Here is a 24,353-nt window from a genome sequence, read left to right as displayed (position 1 = left end):
TGTCTCTCTTTTTATATGTCTCTGTCTCTGCCTCTCTGTTCTCTTACTACCTTTGCCTCTTTCTTGGTGCATGTTTTTTAATTGAGATATAGTTGGCATATAACGCTGTGTCAGTTTAAGGTTTATGATGTGTCGATTTGATACATTTATGTATTGCAATAAAATTACCATCATAGCATTAAGTAACATTTCTATCATGCTACATAATTATCATTACTTTTTTGTGGGGAGAACAATTAAGATCTGACCTCTCAGCAGCTTTGAAGTCTGTGATATAGTGTTGTTGTCTGTCATCACTTTGCTGTGCATGAGATCTCCAGGACTTATCTTCTGGTTGTAGCGTCTTACCTTTAATCATCTCCCTAATGCCCAACCCCCCAGCCCCTGGTAACTACCATTCCATTCTCTGTTTTTATAAATTTAGCTTTCTTTAGATTCTACATATAAGTGAGATCATACAGCATTTGTTTTTCTTTGTCTGACATCTCACTTAGCATAATGTCCTCAAGGTCCATCCGTGCTATCACAAAAGGCAAGATTTCCCTTTTTCTCATGGCTGAATAATATTCCATTGTGTATATAAATACTGCATCTTCATTATCTATTCATCTGTTGATGGACATATACCCTTTTCTTTAGGTGTCTGTACCTCTCTGTCATGTGTCCCTCGCGGTCTCTGTCTCGCATGCGTCTGTGTATGTGTATTCTTTGTTTCTCTCAGTCTCTCCCTTTCCCTCTATCTCCACTACCATCTCCTCAACTTGCCAACCTGTTTCTTCCTCCAACAATACTGTCTGAGGCTCTAGGCACTATCTCCCAAATCCTTTGCTCTCTGTAGGGGTCTATCCATCTTTTTTAGAACATGAAGCCATCTTTAGCTTCTTTCATTTTCCATCACCATCTCTTACTCCACTCAGAAAATGAGAACTAGCTACATTTCGTAGAGACGAAAATGGTAAATGCTTATAGCTGAATCAACCTTTTTCCCACCACCCTTATCTCTTATCACTCCCTTTGCACTTTCCATATAAGCTATACAGAATTTCTTGCAGTTTCACAAATTCCCGCCTCCTTAGAAGGGCCTGTCCATCTTGTCTGTCTTACTACCCACTCCACTTTCACGGATAACTCCCACTTTTCTTTTAAAGATCGGGCTACCTACCCAGAAAGGCAGACTTAGATGTTCCTCAGTGCCTCAGAAGCCCCCTGTTTACCTTTATAGTACTTACCATATCAATCGGGAAATGTTAAGAGGTCAAATGTCTTCCCCAAAAGGCATGAATCCTTGGACATATGAACACATAAAGTAACTTCAGTGCTTGGCTCACAGCCAGCACTCCTTAGATGTTTCTTGAACAAATACTGAAATTCTAAGCAATAAGCAGTGATCCACATCAATCTCTCTTTTCTTTGAAAGGCTCCAATCTAAAACTGAAAAAAAAAAATAAAAGACCAATGTGCAATTGCCTACAAGTCTCCCCATCTCTCTCAAATGACCTCAGCAGAAAGAAAAGACAAGAGCTCCGAGAAACATAGGAAAAAGACCAGGTTCAGTGGCAAATATCACAAAATAGTTCTTGCACAATTGCAAACTGAAAACATCTTGGCCTCACAGACCCACTTTTAAAAGGGAGTAACGTAATTTTAAAAGACCATTTGTATAACAAAGGCAGTAACTTTGGCCAACAGTTCTCTTGCCACTGATTTGATAATCTTAGAACAGTAATTTCAAGGGAAAGGTTTAAAGTAAAGAAAATTGTATCCCAATCGTAATCAAATGAAAATGCTATAGAAAAGGTTGCTGGGTGGGATTCTTTCAGGGTCCTAAATCTATCCATTTGGGATCCTTTCAAAGTATCATCCTAGTCAATCTTGAGAACAAAGGATTTGTTTCTTAATAATAAGTCAAATTTTATCACAAAGATGGACCCCTTTATTTAGTGATCTCCCCATATAGTTTTCCATGTTACACACGTATGTAGCAAATAAAGTCAGTGATTGCAGCTTTGCTTTGACATGGCCAACTCAGCTACAAGTACAAGAAACAAGCAACAGTTAAAATTTGTTCTCTTCTCCCAATGATCTGAGTTACCTACACCAAATACTCGCAGTGGGAATATCACAGCTAACTGTTACACAATGTAATATAACAAAGGGATAAAAATGGGGCAGTTTTATGATGTGTGAATGATGTGCTTAAATGATTTTATAAACAAGTGCTCTGTAATAGAGGCACAATTACTTAACTGTAGATTTAAATAATACCACACTAGACGTTGTTTAAATCTTACTTACCTGGGTTATACTCATTTATCAATTACTTGAACATTTACAGAGTTTCTAAAAGTCAGGGAATGAGTGAGGTTTCTGCTATGTTGCTGAGGGAGCTGAGGGTGTGACTGAAGCTTTGGGGATCGTATACCACCAGGAACAAGACTTGGCTTTTGGCCTGGAAGAGCACACAGTTAAACAAAGGAGAGAGACTTGTAAACTTGCAATTTAGCAGGCAGGGGGACAATGGCCCTTCTGGGTCCATTCTATAGATGAAACCTAAACCTCCTCGTTTATTAAGACAGGACTGTCTTTCACTTGTCCCAGTGTAAAAACAATTGACCAGACACTAGTCGTCCCAGTCAAATCACCCAAGAGTTTAAAGCCGCTAGAAGTAGTGTTTTTAGGAGAAAAAAAAGGAATTGCTTGTGCTCATTTATTCAAAGAGCAGAGAGTACATAGGTAATATAGGTTAGGTTAAGAACTGTGCTTGGCACTGAGGACATTGACCCTCACATGACAGTGTGGTAGGGGCCATGGTGGGAGGTGTGTCAGGAACAGTGAATGCCAAAGGGAGAAGCAGCTGAACCTAGCTGGAAGCACCAAAGAGAACTCTACAGAAGAATTAATTCTTGAGATGACCTATGAGGATAACGAGTCACTGTCATCTCTGGTTTCGGAGGAGAAATAGTCTTTTCTTCACATTGAACTTTAAGCGACTTATTGATTTCTCTCCTTTGTCTCCTTTCTCTATAATCTTTTCTTCAGTTGACTGTTTCTATCAAGATACTTGATAGATCTGCCCTGTCTTGGGGTGGGGAGTGGAGGGGTGATAAAAGTAAGTTCAATTTGTTGCCACCTTCTAGCTGTCATACAGTTTCCCTGTTTTCTTTCATTTGATTACCCTTCTTACATAAGAGCTATATATTCATTTTTTATTTCCTCTCCATTAATTTTTTTGGCTTGCATTTCCTACCACTGAAATGACAGTTCTCTTGAAGGTTGTTAAAAACTACCAATGTACCAGGACTTGGGTAGTTCTAATACTCATATTCGAGATTTTAGATATAAATTATAATTTTGGCTCTACCATTGAGGCTCAGAGAGATAATTTGATTTGCCAGAGATTACAAAGCTACTGAGTGGCAGAACCAGGATTTGGACTGCTATTAGCCTGGCTTCGAAGCTTTCCTATAACAGCCTACTGCCTTTATCACATTCAAGATAATCGATAAATTCAGAGGTCTTCTTTCTTTCTCATAATTCTTGTCTTCAGTTGCATTTGATACTTTGACTTTCCTCTTTGTCAAAATCATCTGTTTTTGCCAGTCTGAAATCTGCTCCTCTTAAATTTTGAAACAGCATTCCAATATTCCCTTTGGAAAACCACCTACTCTTCTCATTCCTAATGATTTGTAGTGACACTGGTCTCAGTCACCCCCAGATCTAGAGGTAAGAAAATGACATTAAAAAAGCAAAGATAGGGAAGTCCAAAAACTGTATAGATATTCCAAGGTTCCTGCCTATTTTAGGTACTCTATTTCTACATAACCCTGCATCTTCTACGGGGAGTCCCCAATTTAAACTAAACTTGATGAAAATAACAACCAACTTACACCATCTGCTGAAATCTCTGTCCTTCTACTATGCTATGATGATCTAGTGCTTGGCTGCTATCCTCCCAACTCAAGCCTTTAGCTCACAATTTACATGGCTAACAGCCATCAGAAATGAGTCATAGGCTGGCCAGCCTGTTCTCTGCAATGATTTCGGGTCCTCTCATTTTCTTTCTGTCTTGTTCTCATTTTCTACTTTGTCCTAGTGTCCATCAGACTCCTGGGCCCCTGGATTTTAATTTTTAGTGACTAAGTTCCATTCCTGAAGCCCCAAAGTGATAGAACTTTAGAATTCTCCAAAGACATATTTTTGTTGCTTTTGTTTTGTTTTGGCTTTTGTTTTATTTACCAGTTAATTCTGCCTAGTCCTGGATACTTCAGAGCACTTACCAGCCCAAACCTAGCACTAATCCATTTGGCTAAAACCTAGGTTGGCTCTCCCGGAGCCTCAGAAGAGTAGGACCAGTCGATTGGTTGAATTCCCATCTGTCTCTCCCGTTTATGAGTAAGAATCTCAGGGACAGGGACCAGATCTGCTTAATCTTTGGATCTACCAGTTTCTAACATCATGCTTCATACATGCCAGTTAAGCTGACTGGACTGTGTCAGGATCATAACCTTGGAGTTTAAGTTTTTAGCTGTGCCAGGCATTTCCCCCTAACCTGGAATGACTCAAGATTTCCCTTACATATAAATTAGGGATACTGTTTGCAACTGTCTATAAAAGGCTGTAATATTTTAATACTCTCAAGTGAATACTATAAAATACATTTTATGACTATTATGTAGAAGAGAAAATCTAAAAGAAAAAGGTTTTCATTTGTCGTGTATTCTGAGACTAATTTCAAAGTTTGTCTTTTTTGTATAAATGGTTTCAGAAAAAAAAGATCTAGAATTTGGAGAAAACTTGTTTTCATTAAGATTGGATATAAGAAGATCCTAGAAATGTGGAAGATGATATGTTATTAGACAACATTTAATTTTCCAATGAAGAAAGCAGGATTTTCCTTTTACTCGTTTCTCATCTTTCCCTGATTTGTTAGGTGATAGAGTGTCTTTGTTTTGTTATCTACATAACAAAAGTAGGGAACAAAAATATGTGACCATGAGAATTCTAGCTGAATCTATTTTGAGATGAATATTGTGACTATATTACATGGGGATGTACTTTGGTGTCCTTGGACAATGAAGTCATCCTAAGAGTAACTATATCTCAACTTAAGAAAATTATAAAAAAGATTTCAATTTGGAGCTACTTCCAGGTAGAAAAATATGTTGTATAATGATAGTTTTCTCTAGTGCTTGATGTTACAAATAGTGGGAAATGACTGTGTGTAAGATAATATTGGTTTTGAGGGAACTGCAAACTCCCGTTTTCCGCTCCTGAACTCTGAATCAAGTGAGATGGACAAAAGAGTGAGGTTGATGGAGAGCCAAATAGGGCTCTTTGAGAACACGTGGCAACAACGGACCTCCTAATTCTGAGCCCCTAGGAATGAGCAAAGGGTCTCACCTACTCACCCTGAATGAAAAGCAAGTCCAGGACCTTTACCACTAAGCTTTCCATCTGATCTGCCAGGATAGATTTCTTTGCAGGCAGGTAGATCTCAAAGACTAAAGAGGAAGAAAGGAAATACACTTGCCAGGTCTTCCTCCAAAACTCACCAAGCTTTAAATCACTCTGCACCCCTAGGCGACAGGGAGCAATTAAGAGGAAAAAATTCCCTCTGAAGGAAAAGAGGAGTAGGAAATAAGAGCACTCCCTATCCCTACCAGCACCCTCAGATAACGTATATTTGGCACACTATGAATGTATTTGCTCTACAGAAGAGTGTTTGAGGGAGCACAGGGGAGTGAACGAGAATTTCCATGGAAGCAAGTTGTCTAAGAACTGCCATTTGAAATTTTTTTCTAGCAGTATTTTGATTTTGTAAGTGTTCTTACTGTTCTTTTTAATTGTACCTCTGAACACCAAAAATTTGTCTTTTAACTTTCTCACTGAGTTTTTTCCCCCACAATGCTGGATGTTTAAAACTATGCTATTATCTGAAGAATGCTCTTTCCCCTAGACTGTATTATTTGATATGTTACATTGTTCTACAATGTTTTAATTCTTAAGAACATTTTCCATTAATCATAAATTGTATTCCTAGTACTTATACTAGGAATGAAAAAAATGAAAAATCCACAAAAGGTTTTCGCGGATAACAACGCCTGTGAAGTAGTCTGAGAAGGAATGGTCAGAGGTGGGAGGTGAGCCAGGAAGGACTTTTCTGGAATTTAACAAAGAAAATTCAAGAAAAAGTTACAAGAGGATTCAAGATTCAAAAAGTGGTCAAGATGTTGATGTTGAACTGTTTAGCAAAATAAGGACTGAAATACATATTTGCTCCTGGCAAAAATGAAGTCACAGCACAGCCCAATGAGAGTAGATGGAGCAGAGTAGAGGGATAAGACACGTTACAGAGGGTGAAGGAGTAAAGGAGCTACAGAATGGAAACCATGCTACTATAGAATACAGATCTCCACTTCTAAAGGTTTAGTTGTGAAAAGAAAGTACCAGATCTTACAGGAAAGGAGGAAAAATCAATGTTCATCGTAAGAATTGCTACCAATAAGTAAACATACATTGAAAGCCTATGATAATTAGTGAAATATATTCTACATAACGGTATCATAAAATAAAGTACTAATTTCTGTGGTCCCAATGATTAGGCCACATTATATAAAACAGTGCTAAATGTGATGAACAAAAAATATATGTAACAGTGTAAGGATAGTTCTGAGTAGACCAGAAATTTTATAAATGTTTCATGGAGAGAGTAGGGCTTATTTTTTTTATTCCTTAAAATTTGTTAGAATATGAAAAAATTGGATAAAAGAGACAAAGGTCTTTCAAGATGACAATAGCAGTAACAAAGGTATTGGATCATGGCATTGTGACTGGTACATAAGTTGCATTTTTAAAAAATCCAATCAAATAAAAATTTCTCCAATTCCCTCTTTCAGAAATTCCAAACAGTTACTCATATTCAATCCTTATTCTTCTCCCTCAGAAGACTGCCAAACCAAGAATTATTAGCGAAACTAGACATGGCTCAAGTTAGAGGAAATAAAATAGATCGAGTTGAATCATGGTGTGTTCTTTTACTTTTTCCTTGCCCAGGCACATAATTATAATATATTATGTGTACAAGACAGTGGATTAAGCACTTTATATTAACTCGTTTAACCTTCACAGCAACTCTATAAGGAAAACACTTCTATTATGTTCATTTTACAAATGGGAAAACTGAGGCACAAACTAAATAAACTACCTGAGATTATCTAGCTAGTAAGCAGCACACCTGAGATATAAACCCAGGTAGTCTGGTGTTTGGATCTATGCTCTTAAGTGCTATTCAATTCTGCTTTTTCTCTGCTGCCTTTAATTTTACATATATATATATGTGTGTGTGTGTGTGTGTGTATACATATATGTATATACATATGTATATACATATGTGTGCAATATGTATATACATATGTATACATACATATATATGTGTAATATGTATATATATGTAATATATGTAATATGTATATAGATAGATATATTTGATCTAAGTTAAAGTAATATATGCTCGTGATCTATAAAAATCAAAAGTGCACTCTGACTTGGCATACTCACTAGCTCTGCAGAAAACAGCACCATGTACAAGAGTGGGGAGAAGAAATAGGTGCACGGTGATACAGCTTTCTATAAACACGTGTCAAAAACATCCCCTCTTGTTGGCCTCATTTCTCATTCCTGCCCTTTCTCCCTATCGACTGGAGATCTAAGTGTTCTCTGAGTATCACCAGAAAGATCAGGAGACAGTTTCCAACACACACACACGCACACACACTGAAGCTCCTTCCGCCATGTTTTCTGGGCCACAGCTGCCCTTAGAAGAGATTCTATTTCATCCTTCAACTTGCTCCCATTCACTTTCCCATTTCCGGACATTCGATTTTGATCTCCACCCTACCCCATCTTTCCTATAACATGTTTATTTCATTTTGTGTCTTTTAACTTTCATTAAATCTTAGCCTGAACTGGAAACCACAGGGAAGAGTTTTAAAAATATATTAGTGATATTTAAATATATTTATAGGCTGAAAACAAACATTGGTTAGATGAAAGAGCTAGAGGAAAAATGCAAGAAATTTTCAGAAAAACTGACGAATCAATTCAGTAGAGATTAGATTTAGTGTATAAACAAAGAAGTTACTTAACAAGACAAAAACATTCATTCATTCGACAAATATTTTTTGAGCTTCTGCTATGTCTCAAGCAATATCATCAGCACTGGAAAATATAGCAGTAAAAAAAAAAAACAAATGAAATTCCTCTTTTTATACTTCCACTGTGGTGGAAGAAGAGAGACAATAAGAGAAGTGAATATACAAAATGTTAGCTGTGAAAAGCACTATGCAGAAAGATAAGACTTAAAAAGGGGGTAGAGTGGTCATTGGGGTTAAGGGACTGAGGGCACTTTTAAATAATCAAAAAGGATTCTTTGAGAAGAAAATACTTGAACAATACCTGGACTAAGTAAAAAGAAACAAAAAATGGCAGGCAAATATCCTGAGCAAGACATGCAAGCAGAAAATAACAAATGCGAAGGTTTAAGGCCAAAACAAGCCCCTCGTTATCATTCTCCAACAAGAGTGAGCAGATAAGTGACGAGAGTAGTCAGCCATAAGGTCAAAGGTGCCCTGGTGAGCCTGTTGGTATAGGGCTTTATGGGCAATTGTAAAGACTTAGGCTATTACTCGATGTGAAATAGGAAGACAGTGGAAAGTTTGGGGCCGAGACTATGATCTGATTTACATTCTCAGCAGAATGACTCCAGATGTTCTATTGAGAATAGACTATAGGGCCACAAGGACAGAAGAAAGAGGACAAATTAGGGGGTTATTGCAATAATCCAAATAAGAGATGGTACTGACTTGGTGGGCAAGGATGACTCCAAAATTTGGGATAACGAGAGGACAGAGTCACCGTTAACTGGCATGGGGGAATACAATGGAACAGCAGAATCTGGCAAGGAAGAATAGGAGTTTTGTTTAGAATATGTTAAGTTTGAGAAGCCTCTTTGATACCCAGTGGAGATGTTCAGTAGGCAACAAAAAGTATGAGTCTGGATTCAGGGGAGAGATTTGGCTAGAAATATATATAGCACATAGCTGATAAATATCAACTCGTTTTCTCTCTAAACAAAAAAGAAGAAGCGATGCTACTTTGGGCAGTTTTAGAATGTAGGGAAGGGGAAATATTAGCATCGGAGAGCCTCTATTTTCTGTGTAAAGGCTGAGGAAAAGTTATGTACTAAAAGAGAGAGCTCAGGCTATTAACTAGCATCAAGTAACGGGGTTGCCAAGTGGCACTGAGCACCCAGCTGGACTTGAAAATACTTGAAAATTTGTAGTAGTTCCAGTTTGTGGTTATACAATTTTACTTCCACAATGTTCAGAAGCCTCTGTGGTAAAGCAGGGAAGGTAGGTCTTGAATCCATTTAGAGTCAGAGAATAATTGGTGGGTGGGGGAGAAGGAAAGGGAGGCAGAAAATTAATGATTCTGGTGACAGTATCAGAGAATCGATGGCTATAGAACCCAGCTGAGCAAGAAGCATGTATAATGGTGGTGGTAAAAAATATATCTATATAATATAGAAAACTGACATAATATAGTACTGGGACTCAAAGGAGCTAGAGATCATGTAACACAAGCTATGTTTTGCAACACTGAGATCCTTATTCATACTCTAAAAAGTATACCACTGTACATATGATTTATAGAACATTCAAGGAAGGAAAAAGCTTGCAGTAAAATTGTTATTTTAATAGTTGTGAAATTTCTTTCACTGTTCACATTATCTTTGCTTTTACATTCCAAACTGGTTTCATTTGATTCAAGCCAAAATCCCATGTGATTCTTTCTAACTTTCCCTGGAATTTTTCAACAGACATAGGCATAATAATATAATTGCGGTCAGTCAAGTCCCTTAACAAAGGATAGAATGTCTTCGTACGGCATTCCAAAGAGATGACTTAGTCTAAGCTGAGTAGAAAGACAAGTAACAGTCTTAGGCATCGAGTCTCTGTAAGTAGGTTTATATTGACTTGTTTCAATGAAATAAGTCAACATAGAAGCTTTCTTTTAAGTGTCTCCAAAATGCCAAAATTTCAAAATATAAATATAGAGATGAGTGACTATCTTTCCTATCATGCTTCCAAAATATCTGGGTATCTAATACATTTATGACAGGTGGGTAATGAGAAGGAATTCTCAAATTGCATTCACAGAGCTCACAATAACAGAAATCAGTCCTAGCCAGTTTAAGTAAAAAAGGGTACTGTATTTGAAGGAGATTGAAGAAAACTAACAATTCAAAGAAGAGGTGAACCACCAAACTTGAGGAGGGTGGGAACCAGAGTGGATCGGGGACTCAGAGTCAGGAGTTGGTGAATCTTTGCTTTCGAGAGCTGCCCATATAAAATACCATAAAAGAGCCAGAGAAATAACTGTTTTAAGTAACTTAATACATATACATTTTGCTTTATATTCTTAATTTTGAATTTATAGATCAGTGTATCAGTTAACTGTTCCTGTATAAGAAATCACTCTAAAACTTACTTAAGACAACTGTTTATTATAGTTTATGATCCGCAGTTAGTGTAAGTGGCTCTTCTGCCCTGTACTGGCGCGACTGATCTCTGCTGAACATTGCCATGTCCCTGCAGTCAGCTGGCAGGTAGGCTGTCTGTTAGATGATCTAACATAGCATATTAATTTCCTACTGCTGCTGTAACATATAACTACAAACTTGTTTAAACAGCGCAAATTTATTATCCTACTGTTCTGAATGTCAGAACTCTTGTTGGGCTAAAATCAGAGATCAGAATAATTACATTCCTTCCGGATGCTCTAGAGGAAAATCTGTTTCCTTGGCTTTTCCAGATTCTAGAGGCCGCCTGCATTCCTTGTCTCACAGACCCTCCTTCCATTTTCAAAGCCAGCAGTCAGTATCTTCAAATCTCTGACTTCTACCCTTCCATTCTCATATCTCCTTTTCTAACTCTGACCCTCCTGTCTCTCTTTCTGATAAGGACCCTTGTGATTACAATGAGCCCCTCCCCCACATGCCCCAGATAATTCAGAATTCTTTCAAAATCCTTAATTTAATCACATCTTCAAAGTCTCTTTTGCCATGTAAAGTAACATATTCATAGGTTCTGGGGATTAAGATGTAAGTATAATTAGGAGAAAAGGCCTTATTTTGCTTCCTACAGATGGCTTCCCTCACATATCTGGCATTTGGCAGCCTGTCAATCAGGATACCTCCGTTTTCCTCCATGGAACCTCCCTCCCCCAGCAGGCCAGCTCAAGCTTATGAACATGGTGCATGGTGGTCTCAGGGCTCAAGCTCAGCAAGCGGTCAAGCTCCAGTGTATAAACACTGGTCAAGTCTATGCTAGTATCACATTTCCTTATGTCCCCTTGGCCAAAGCAAGTCACGTGGCCTATCCAGATTCAAGACGTAGAGAAATATACTCTACCTCCTTATGGGAGGATGTTTTAACATCACATATGTAAGGGCTTGGATGCAAAGAGGAGGAAAATTTGTGGCCATCTTTATAATCTACCACAGCTAGCATAGCAGAGAGACATTCTGAGATAAGTACATCACCAATTGGAATAATCCGAATCTTTGTACAGTTGTTTCTCTGCTTAGAAGGCTCAAAATGCATTCCTTTCTTCTTGGCTAATAATTGTTTGCTCCTTCTTATCATAGTTCAATTACAATCTCCTCCAGGAGGCCTCCTCTTTGTGCTTTTATCATACTCAGTATTACTCCTCATGGAGTATGTACAGTTTATTGAAATTACCTGCTTATTTTTCTGCTCAGACTGCTTCTTGTGGGCAGAAAATGAGTCTTAGTCACTCTTGTCTTCCCAGTGATTTAGTAATGTATCCTTCGTGTAGTAGATTAATAAGAACTTATTGAATAAATATATTAACAAATGTTCTATAAATTCCATCCCTCAATTACTGCTAATGTATCATTAAAATATATTTATATTTAAATGTATCGTTAATCCTTTTTTTCCCCACTTTGGAACCTAGCCTTTCCTAGATAAACTAAACAGGAAAGAAAGGAATTACTACTACTAAATATTGGTTGCAAAAAAAAAGTTTTCCTTGGAATAAAAGTTAAATTGTGATTTTGGAACGCTGATATCACAAACTGATTGTGTGACATTTAGGAAATCCACAGACTGCTGCCAATGGTGCTGATTTGCCAAGCTTGAGATCTCTGAAGCTGTCTTCAGTTGGGAGGCCAGTCAAAATTAAGAATCCAAGGCTAACTTAACTGGAATTCCTTCAAACTAAATACAAAATAAAAACCAAGGTATTTTGGGATATTTCCAAGAAGGTCTTAAGGGGCTGCCTGATTGCCGTTAATACAGAAGACAGAAAGCAAGGATTTCCGAAATTACATGACTCAAGGGCTAAGATTCCAGAGCTGCAGACACAACATGAGTAAGCGGGCTGCTCTAAATTGCCAGTGGGATTAAGAAATCAAAAGGGAGATGGTGAGTTACAAGAAACAGAGCTTGTTTGGGGAAAGGATATTTTGTAGGCCTGTAACCAAGAAAGCCAGCTATAATATAAGCTAAAACAAAATGTACAGATGTTTAATATGATGAGATGACCAAGAGCCCACCCCCATGTTATTCTCCAATGTAATGTTACAATGGACCACACTTGGAATTTGTGTGAGTGCCTGGTATTTCTTTTAGCTCAGGTAATGAATATTTTTATAACTTGAGTTATGAAAGGCAAAAATGAATAAAAATAGTATTGAAGTCCAAAGACAATCAAGTTAGTTAATATTTAAATATCTTGAGAGTTTTTCTATCTCAATGTTAAAAGTGTCACTGTTAATGCTCTAAATATTTTACAAAATCTGTTAATCATTCCTTAAAACCACAGTTTAACAATAATAACAAGAAATTCTAGGTTTTTTGAAAGTTTCTTGATTATAAGTCTCCAAAGACAATATATCTTAAAAGGCACATTTGTGTTTATTTGAAACTCATTCGTGAAATGCCCACCCATGCGAATGGGCTATAGCCAATAAATTGTCATTAATGTTGAATTTTTTTAGTGAGAAACCCAAAGACTTAGTTCATTTAATATTCACAACCCTGAGAGATTTATTCTTATAATCATTTTTCAAATGCAAAACTGAGCACAGAACATTTCACTAACTTGTCTAAGATCATGTAATTGAAATACAAATCCTTGGGCCCCACCTTAGATGCACTAAATCAGAAGCTCTGGAGATGTGCCCAGCAATCTGTTTTAAAAATCTGTCTCAATTATTCTGATGCCTAGTTAAGTATGCAAAACGCTGGCTTAGGCTATCCATTTCTCTATCATAACATTGATGATATACTTTTGAAATTTACTTATTTGTCTCTTCCATTAGACTGTTGAGTTCCATAAGAGCAGGTACCATGTCAGTAGTTCACATTGTTTTAATATAACACCTGAAACACAGTGAGTGCTCATAAGTATATGTTGAGTACGTTAATAAATGAATGAGTTTAGAGATGTTTTGTCTTCAGGATTATTGTTCTAGCTTTACTAGATAATCATTCAGTACAGTCATAAATTTGTAATAATCCCTAAAATGAATTCAACAACTTTTGATGACATAACAGCTCCTTGTGCCCCAAATTTTTCTTAGAAGGAAAAGAAAGCAGATGTAACTTGCAGGGTTTTTTCCATTCTTTTCTCTCTCCCTTTTTTTTTTTTTTTTTAGTATGACTCTGTAACTAAATTCATGGGTTCATTCATTCATTAAGTATTAAAAACCTATCTATTTTTAGGTCTTCTGCTAGGAGCTTTGGGAGCTAGATAGATGGGTAAACTTCATTCTTGGCTCTCAAAGAATGTACAACTCAGTTGCTAAATCAAATAAATTAATTCTAAACTTACTACACAAATCTGTTGGGCACCATGGATTATTGGATAATGGGCAGATATAGTCATATCTGTCTTCTGAGTAAAGGTAAAAGTGTACAGACCATTGGAGTTTCCCAGGCTTGGCAATGGCTCTCCAGGGTTATTCAAGCTATTAAAGAAGAATAGGTAACATAATTCTAAGATCATTCTTGGCTAATTAAACATTTTTGTATTTTCTTAGATCTGCTTACATATTTCTAACTGTGTACTGAATATATTCATTTGGATGATACATGGATCCTCCAACTTAAAATTCCTATTACTAGTTGTTGAATTTGCTAACATTCATTGAGTTTTCACTGTGTCAGGCACAGTGTCAAGTACAAACTATTCAAATTATCATATCATACTAACAATTTTCCCATAGAGCAGCTGAATTCTCCCTTAGAAATGTAGGAAGCTAAGGGTCACATGGAAAGTAAAAATGACATGAAGTTTTTAAAATCCCCGATTGATCAGATCTTTCCCAATGGGAGATAAAGAAGAAGGCTTGGGTAAGAGCTAGCAAGGAAGGTTATTGGCCTGGGCTGGAAATTAATGGGTTTAGTGTTTCTTTACATTTTAATTTAGCATCCAGACTACTGGGCCTGAGGAGCTACCTGTCACACAAGTCTGCTCACTTTGGAGGAATGTTCACTGTAATCCAAAGACCTTAAGGAGGGATATAGAGCAGGACAGAAGACAGTCCCATGCAGGGTTATGCATAAAACCAAATTGTATACAAGTTCACATGATAGATGAGCCCTCATTTCAGTCACCTTGAGTGCAGTGACATTGAAATACATCCCAGGTAAGAGGAAAAGACACCAGTTCAGACTGGCAGGCAGCATGGGAGCAGGGCTACCAGAACAGTGTTTGGGCAGTGGAAGCAGCATGTTGTCCCTGAAAATGACAACTAAATGTATGGTCCTAAAATAAAAGTGAGGAGAATGAACTCTGTCAATAAGCCATCATTTTCTAATTTTTACTTTTATTTTTTGTTCTTTTGTGTTTTCTCCCAAAGCCTTCCATAATGAATGCATGCTGCTATCATAATCAGAAAGCTGAAATTTGCTGGTTTTGAATAGCACTCAGAGTTCCAGGCAATCAACTTACCTGCCAACTTCAAAAGGATAAGTAGCTTCTTACCTTCCCTATTATACTATAAATTGATATTCTAAAATCATCCTGACTTGAAATATAAAATAAGAAAAAGGCAGCCTCATCTCTAGAATCATGGTCCCATATAATGACTAGGCTTTGGTTTTTTTTTCTAATTTGGGAGGAGAAAGTCACGAAACAGCTAGTGGACAGAGAGAAAGGGTTGAAGCAAAAGCATTTTGTACGTTATTCCTGATGGAAAAAGTACTATATAAATGACTAAAGTGATGATATTATTCTTTAACAGGTACGTGCAGAATAGAGCTGCTATTAATAGTTTCCCTGGAAGCAATCAATGTCTGTCATTTGAGAAATAATTATTAACCTTGCCATTTAACATAATGTGGTCCTTGGCCATGATACTAATTGAAGAAAGTCAATAGGGTCATTATCTTAAGACACAATAATGCCTAAATGACAATATTTTTCTAAACCAATGCACAATAGTGACAAACTCTGAATAAACTATAGATAGGTTGATTATATAAATGATATTGTCATTTTTTCCCAAATAACAACAACAAAAAAATGTGCTTTTACATATTTACTGCCTCAGGCCTTAAATAATTAGACCTCCTAACTTCTTCAATGAATAAATTATAAGTGAAAGAAAGTGATGAAGAGGATATCGCAAGATAAAAGGAAGCTAGCAAGGCACATTTTTGTAAAAGTATAATCAAAACATAACTATATTGACTAGTGACATACATTTAGATGCTGAAACTACAAAGATATAAAAATTTAAGAAGTGATTACTATAAAAGCCAGGACTGAAGTTACTTTTGAGGGGATGAAGGGGTCATAGTTGATACAAGGAACACAGAAGGGGTGTTGGAGATGACTGATAAAGCACTTTTTCTTTACCTGAGTGGTGATGTCACAGATATTTCTTTCATAATAATTTATTAAGCCTTAACAAATAAAGTAAATTAAAAAAAATGAGTACATATGCATAAGAATCCCCACATGTTTACTATTAAATTTAATACTTCAAAAATTTCAAAAGTGGCTCTCAACTGGGAGTGATCTCTCTCCTGAACCCCATTCCCCTTCCAGGGGATGGGAGGGGGTTGGAGATTTAGGGTAATGGATAGATGTCAAAATTAGTAGTCAAAATCACTATGAGAGCATTTTGATTGGTCATTATAGCTGGGGGACTGCATTAGTAATACTGTGCAAGGGTGGTGGCCGTAAACACACTGTAGCCCAAGAAGAATCACACACAATAGGAAAAAATTATCCCACCCAGAATGTCAGGAGTGTCCCATATGTGACATTAACATGTCAATGAATGTCCCATTGTATCACATCTATTTCATAATGCGCATTTCTGTCCTTTAAGAATGGAAACACCGTGTGTGTGTGTGTGTGTGTGTGTGTATGTGTATGTGTGTGTGTGCAGACATGTGTGTGTAAAAGAACTAATCTATCAATTTTAAGGCTAAAGAATTCACTGCACAGCTTTGCAGACTGTGGTTCGATCACACATAGTTAAGTTCACAGGCTTTAGAGTCAGTCTTGAAAAGTCACTCAGTCCTTTCTAAAACTCAGTTTACTCATATAAAAAATGAGAATAGTATTAGTATCTATATGTATCAGTTAACTCTTGCTAAATAACCAACCAGCCACCTCAAAGCTCAGAGTTTAAACCAATCAGCATTTATCACTGTTCATAATCTGGGCTGGGCCAGGCTGACCTCAGCTAGACTCAAGCAGGCTTCTGTAATCACCTGAAATGGCAGCTGGGCTGGATAAGTTAGGATGGCCTTGTTTGGGATACCTTGGCTCTTCTCCAATTATCTCATGTCTCTCCAGAAAGCTAACACAAGTCTGTTCACTGGTGGTGGCAGAGGTCCAAGAGACAGAAGGGGGATGTGCAAGTCTTTGAGTCTTTGTTTGCATCAAGTCTGCCATTGTTCCACTGGCCAGAACAAGTCACATGGTAATGCCCTGAATCAGTTTTGAAACGAGTTATTAAAAGGTATAGATTCAGGAGTGCTATGATCTGCATGTGTCTCCCCTAAATTCATATTTTGAAATCTTAACCCCCAAAGATGATAATATTAGAAAGTGGAGCCTTTGAGAGGTGCTTAAATCATAAAGGTGGAACCATCAAGAATGGGATTAGTTCCTTGTAAAAGAGGGTCTGGCGAGATCCAGGCCCTTCCACCATGTGAGGACACTGAGGGAGCATCAGCTGTGAACCAGGAAGAAAGCCCTCAGCAGAAAATATGAGCCTATCTGCTGATGCCTTGATCTTGTACCTCCAGTCTCTAGAACTCTGAGAAAAAAAATTCTGTTGTTTATAGGCTACTGAGTCTGCAGCTTTTGATTACAGTCTAAATGGACTAAAATAAGGGATATAGGAAAAACTGGAGCTATGAACATCATCAATCCACCATACTCTATCACAGAGCTGTTTTGAGAATGACACATGCCAATAAATATAAAATACATAGCTCAGAGCCTGATGGCCAATAAGTTCTCAATAACTGTTAGCAATTATGAATAGAGGCTACACATAGCATTTCAAACTTCCTACCCAGTATAGCTGAATATAATAAGTTATAGAATTATTCCAATGTCCGACTCCTTATTTCTAGAGAAAATTTTAAATGCTAGAGACTTTGGGAACTTCCCCAAGTTACTGAAAGTTTATTACTTATAACTGGATCGACTAGTTTGAATCTCTTGAAAAACCATAACACTAATAATGAGGAAAACAGCACATAGAACATGACTTTCCCTAGAATCATATTAACAATGAAATAGACTCTTAGTTAAAAATTATGTTTTTTCATGTGAAGGTTATTTCTCTCCAATGAAGTTCAACCTTGAAAATTTTGAACTTGAACCCCAAGAAGTTGAAAAATATGCAGGGTTTTCATTTGGTTACAAAAGCAAATCATGGTATAATTAAAATTGTTAAGAGGAATAACAGGGTTGGCGATATGAGACAAGAAGGCTGTCCAATCAGGGGCGAAGGTGAAGATGAATATGTACCAGCTACAAAGGTGAGTGAGAACAAGAAGGAAAGGCATCTTTATGCCAGACTTAGGGGTGAGAAGAAATTTCCAGATCATCTCTACTGCTCAGTCTATAATGATGAGCTCTTCACTCTCAAGTGTAGTTCATCTTGGAGACCTTTAGTGCTGCAAATCCAATATTGTGCAGATCCACTGGCATCACCAAGATTCCAGAATTTGAGGCAGGTGTCCAGGTCAGCCGTGATGCCAAGTTGAGGGACACCCTCTCCCTGGAAGCTTAAAGAAGAGCAGCTGTCTTGGCTTTCTTAGAATGGGGAGAATCCCCCTGAAAATCAGCCGTATTGCCAAAATAAAGAAGGGAAATGGCTGACCATAAACAAAGGAACAGGTTTGGTGAAAGCTGAATGTCCTTTCATCTGGTGTGGGTAGCCTCATCATTCAAAAGTAGTTCTACAGGATGAGGCCCACAAGACAACTAACTACTTATTTCCCAAATGGTTAATGGATTTTAGGCTAATGTAGAGTATTGAGAGATGAGAGAGACAGTTTATAGGTAGAAAATAAGACTATTTGGTCAACCACAGCTAAATAATGCTAGAGCATACTAAGTAACTCCTACAAATATCAAAAATGTAATTTTCTCTTCCTAATTTTAGGCTTGTTTCATCAGCTTTTATTTGTTAAATACCATTATTGCTGGAGGTGGGAACAGGGAGGAGAGTTTTGTTTATCTTTGTGGTTTCTCTAGTTATGCTATTTCTGTTCTGATTCCTCCACCTGAAGGTCGATTCATGTGTCCATAAAAAATACTAGCTGACTGCTTTGTGCTCTGTGCCCACACACTTCCTTTTCTCTCAATGGCCATGTGAAATGTCAGTGAGTGCCTCCATATTTCATTGTTTTTTGGTCATCTACTTGGTAAGTTCTTTTTCCGTCTTTGGATTATAATCACATGCCACAGAAAAGATACTTGTTGTCAAGATTTCTGCAAAGCAATACTCCAATGAAAACCAATAAATAAATAACAAATACTTAACTCCATCCAAATCATTAATTGTTTCAAAAGTGCACATATTGGAGGGTTGATGCCTAATGTTATCACAGAAAGAAGAGGGTTAGTTCTCCCAAACATGAGTGTGAGGACAGTAACTGCTGAGGCAGGGTACAGAGCATGGTCTAACCCCATGAGAGAACATTAACTATTGTTTATAAATCAAGATTGATATCTTTTAGATATTGACATTAATATGACTACAGAATCGATACTTAAAACAAGTGTGCTCATTAGGGACCAGCTAACTTCCAGAGAGAAAGAGAGAGGGGCAGGAGAGAGGGAGATAGAGGGAGAGAGAGGGAGAGAGAAGAGGAGGAGGAGAGAAGGAGAGGGGGTGAGAGAAGAGAGAAGAGGGAAGAGGGAAAAGAGAAAATATGAATTAAAACAAAAACTGGTGGTAGACCGGACCTAAATTCCAACCCAGCTCTGGCACTTACTAGTTACAGGCTCTTGGGAAATTTATCTCATATAGCAGAGGCTCAGTTTCCTTACTTGTGAAAAGGGGATAATGGTATCGTCTTCATGGACAGGAGATCATTTTCTTAAGTTCGTAATTAGTGGCCAATAACCATAAGTCATTCATTGGCCACCAAATTAGATGAGAAGACAGGTTGCGGTTGAGAGTAGAAAAAGGAAGGTGGGCTACTTAGCACGACCAGGGAGGAAGGGAAGGGGAGACCAGCAAGGATTCTACTCGCTTGGGATACTTACCCAGGGGCAGCCGTGTGTCTCTCCTCTCGACACTTTATATTTTCACAATTGAGTCATAATTATTCATAAACTAAGATGTAAAAAGCCCATTGTTTCTTGGGGAAAGAATGAGTGTAAAAATGTCTACAATTATTATAGTAACCCTCTGAGTGATAAAAACCAGTTTCCACAGAGACATGACAGATTTTTCACAGAAACAACCAAAGCTCGCGGTTTTTATTTCATACAAGTCATAAATGTGTGACTTTTATTACTCTGGAAGGGGACTGCCGCCTAATGGGACTACTAGCTGAACACTCTTTTTCCCAATATGGAATTACTAACTCAGTATACTAGGGTCCAGGGTACTCTGAGTGGGGAAATACTGCATTTTACCCACGTCAACTAGAACGTGGTTTTTCAATGTTCATGGCAGAATCATTTTAGAATAAGAGTGACCGTGGTCCAGCTCTCTCATATTGGCAATGATGGAATTAAATTTCAAGCCTCCTACTTTCGTCAGTGACTTGCTCAGAATCCACAAAGCAAGAAAATGACACAGCCAAGAGGTGAACATAGGCCTTTCCATGAGGTCAAAAACAACTACTTTATCTCTTAATCCTAACATATTTAGAATTTCAGTAAATATTTGTTGAATGAGTGAATACATCCTAACTCCTAGATTTTAGTTCAGGTAGCCACTGACCTCTTCTCTCTTATGGGTAACCTTTCCTCTATTCTACCCCACCCCCTAATAGCTGCCCATCCTTCCTCCTTCCTTCCATATCAACCCCTTCCTGAAAAAAAAAAAATTCCATTATGTCGATGTGCCACATTCTCTCATTGCCCTATGACTGTGTTATGCCCACTATCTGGGTTGTCCTCTCTTGTCCCTCCACCTCTATTCGCCTAGCTAGTAGGGCCTATTAGACTTGGTTCAGGCATCATCATTCTTAAAGCCTTTTATAGCCTTTCCAATCCCCTCCAGGCTGGGATAATGTTCTTTCTATGTGTTCTTATAGCATCCTTGAGTTACTCAGCAACTGTTATAGTCTGCTGCAGCCTTCTGTGTATTCACCTGTATCCTTCTCCAAAACTGTAAGTCCCACAAGGACAGGAACCAAGTCTTACCTGCCATTGAAGCCTTAATGTGAGTGGAACCTACTATAAAGTGAGGGCTAAATAAGTATCTGACAAAAGAGTGGATGAATATATTACCAATCAATTTCATACAACTCTCTACAACTCCAGAGGCCTGTGTCATTCAAAATAAAAGCAGAAATATTTTTTTGATGTTTCCTATCATCTTAATTTGATTTATAAAAAAGGAGGAATTAGGAAGTAAGGTTCAGACATTCCCCTTCCCATTGGTCTCCAGCAAAAAACGAGTCCCTACCTAAACATGCTGAGCATTTTGAGTACACTCTTGATACCGAATGGAAAGTAAATGGGAAGGTTATTCCCACTGTGCTCCAAAATCCTTTGGAAAATTAAAGGAAGGAAAGGTTCTGGGATCCTGGTTTTCTCAAGTGACCCAAGATTATCAAACCACATCCACACTGGCAGCTCCCCTGCGATGCCTTTCCTGGCCTGGTGTCTGTGACCAGGACTTTGTAGCCCAGGGAGGCTGAGCTTTTTCACATGCCACTACCTGCACCACCAACATCCTCACCAACTCCACTTTGGGACACTTTTTATTAAATATCTGGACCAGTTTGCTAGGGCTTCCATAACAAAATATCATGAACCAGGTGGCTGACACAACAGAAATTTGTCTCTGTCTCACATTCCCAAATCCAAGGTGTCAGAAGGACTGACCCCTTCAGAGGGCTGTGACGGAGGGTCTGTTTCAGACCTCTCTCCATGGCCTGCAGATTGCCATCTTCTCCCTATGACTCTTCACTTGGCATCTGCCCTCTATTTAACTCTCTGTTAATTTTCCCCTTTTTATAAGGTCACTGGTCATATCGAGCCTAGCCTATTGACCTCATTTTAACTTAATGACCTCTGTAAAGACCCTGTCTCCAAATAAGGACACATTCTGAGGTGCTGGGCTTAGCACTTCAACAAATGAATCTTGAGGGGGATTCAATTCAGCCCATAACAGTATCCATGGTCCTAGACAAAGGGGCTTTTCTGGGCTGATGGATAGTGTCTCATTACTCTGCTGAACATCCAAATTGGATTTGCTGGTTTTCTTATACACTGTAACCTCTTTCTAGTACTCTTCCAGCACAAAGTGCTGGCTGGGATATGCTCTTCCTCATTCTTAGTTTCTGGTTCCCTAAGTATCCCACTACTGCAGCTAATACATTTAACCCAAAGAAAATTTTACCTCACTAGATCGGCTTTCTGCTATGGAATCAAAAATGTCCCCAAAATATTAACAAAAACCATAATTTGTTGAGCACTTAAAATGTTTCAACAAATGTGCCAAATTATTTACTGTCATTATCTGATTTCATCCACACAGAAAACTATGAGGTAGATTTCATTTTAGAGATGAAGAAAGGCTAAAGGATTCCCTAACGTCACCAGGTATAAAAGTGGCTAAGTTAGATTTTAAATCCAGGAACTTTGACTTCAGATGGAGAAGGCTTAACCAACTCACCAGGCTACCCTACTTCGCTAGTGGGGCCACTGCTTCTTTTCTTTAATGCTGCAGCTGAGAAAGGAACTAACCCAGAGGAGGAAGTTTTAAGCCAGAACTGGTGGGATCTGGAAATGCCACGTTCTTTCCCAGGCATCATTCTCTTCGTGAATAGAAGATCCTTTACTGTGATAGTCTCGCCCTCTGCCCAGCCTCTCCTCTCCAATAGGCTTGTGAAGAGTAGCTAGTCTAATGGATGCTCTGTGATGGTCTGTTCATACAAGCACATCTGTCTGTATGCTCCTAATCAAATTAGAGAAAGTGGAAAAAACTCCTATTACACAAATTCTCTTAAAGACACCCCACAATCTCCACTATGCCTACATTCCATGGTATATGTGCAAAGCATTTAGACAAATCTTCCCATCATGCCCATTGTGCTCAAACATACTTAGGAAGACAAAAACTCCCAACTTTTATGGACTGCAATGGATGGTATCTTTCAAAGGTTCTTTTGTTGTGTTTACACCCTAAATGATAACAGTTGGTTTAAATTACCTGTCCAGCTTCTAAACAGTGGTGTCACAACTTTGAAGATCATTGGAGACAGCAACCTCCACTTTTGATCAGATTTTATGTTAATGTACCGAATTCAATGACGATACTAAGCATAACTCAGAGATCAAAACTGCAGAACTTTCTGTGAGCCTTTATTTGTATAGCTGCTTGTGACTCTTAATAAGTCCCAATAAACAGCACTATTCCCTATGCTGTCAGCCTCCATTAACAATCGGGCCTCACATTTTGGAGATTAGTTTTGAACTCTCTTGCTATATTCCTGTAGTGACCACATCCCACCGAGGTCCTCTCCTTTGAGCATGAGAAGTCTTTCTCAAGGTACTTTGTTGGGTACAGATGTTGGAATAAAAGTAATGATTAACCTTATTGTGTGCTTATTACATAACAGGAACTGTGCTAGGAGTTTCTATTCATTATTTCATTTATTCTTTAACAAGGTCAGTATCAGCATCATCCCTACTTTATAGGCAATTTTCGCACAGCACAAAACTAGAATATGGTGGAACCAGGATTTGAACTTTATCTGTATTATTCTAAATCTCCTGTTTCTACCTTATACTATATCCTACATGACCACAGATCATTCCTCAGATGGCAGAGGTACCCACAGGAGCTGGAAAACACATCTAAGCTTAATATTACTTAGCCTTTTGTCTATAGCTGCTCTTACTCAAGGAACTGACCAGAAGCGTGGGGGAAAGAGGGTAATAAGAAGGATTCCTCATTCTCATTATAAATTATAGCAGTTTTACAACTTCTTATTTTAACATCTCATATATTATAATAATGGAGAATGAAAATGGAATTTGCCCATTTATCATATTGGTTTTACTTAGAGGTAAACATTTTGTGTCATTTTTAAATACTCAAAAGGGAAATGCTAGTATTAACAAAAGAGAATGATAGAATTGGCATATTAAAAGTTTTTTTAAAGTCTCCATACAGTGACTTCTAGCCATTCCAAAATTGCTTAATACCATTAGTAATGACCATTAAGAAATCATTTATGGATTTTTGTGAGTGTTCAGAGATACTAATGGGTTTTAGAATTACTTGGGACTCTTCCTGAGGTCAAAGAAAGAATATAAAGTATGAAGTGATAATAAAATGTATGAGGTGACTAATGGACAGGTTGTATATATATAATGGTTCCAGCAAAAAAAACTATTCAATTTTTACAGCATACATTTAAACAAAAGGAAATCTCACTGTCATAGCCTCTTGTCTTCACTCAAGAGCCAGGAAGGATGATAACACTATGTCTCTCCATTGTCCATATCAGGTTCTCCACAATTTTTCAACCATGGGGTCACTGGCCCAACCATATCTGTAGCCACTCCCACTCTCAGCTGCCCCAAATCTTAGG

The 24,353-nt window shown here is 37.8% G+C and overlaps 1 long non-coding RNA gene across 1 annotated transcript in view; it reads right to left on the bottom strand.

Annotated features, from left to right (window-relative positions):
• The window catches only part of LOC118612006, a 185,640-nt gene that overhangs the window by 50,148 nt on the left and 111,139 nt on the right, over positions 1-24,353 (bottom strand). Inside the window, exon 4 of the long non-coding RNA XR_004954639.1 lies at positions 1,230-1,431. This is a non-coding gene — a long non-coding RNA (uncharacterized LOC118612006). The remainder of the gene's footprint in view (positions 1-1,229; positions 1,432-24,353) is intronic.

This window comes from Rousettus aegyptiacus, unplaced genomic scaffold (assembly GCF_014176215.1).
Source record: "Rousettus aegyptiacus isolate mRouAeg1 unplaced genomic scaffold, mRouAeg1.p scaffold_m13_p_15, whole genome shotgun sequence".
Classification (NCBI taxonomy): domain Eukaryota; kingdom Metazoa; phylum Chordata; class Mammalia; order Chiroptera; family Pteropodidae; genus Rousettus; species Rousettus aegyptiacus.
Note: the sequence above shows the minus strand (reverse complement) of the source record. Positions and strands in the feature narration are given on the sequence as shown.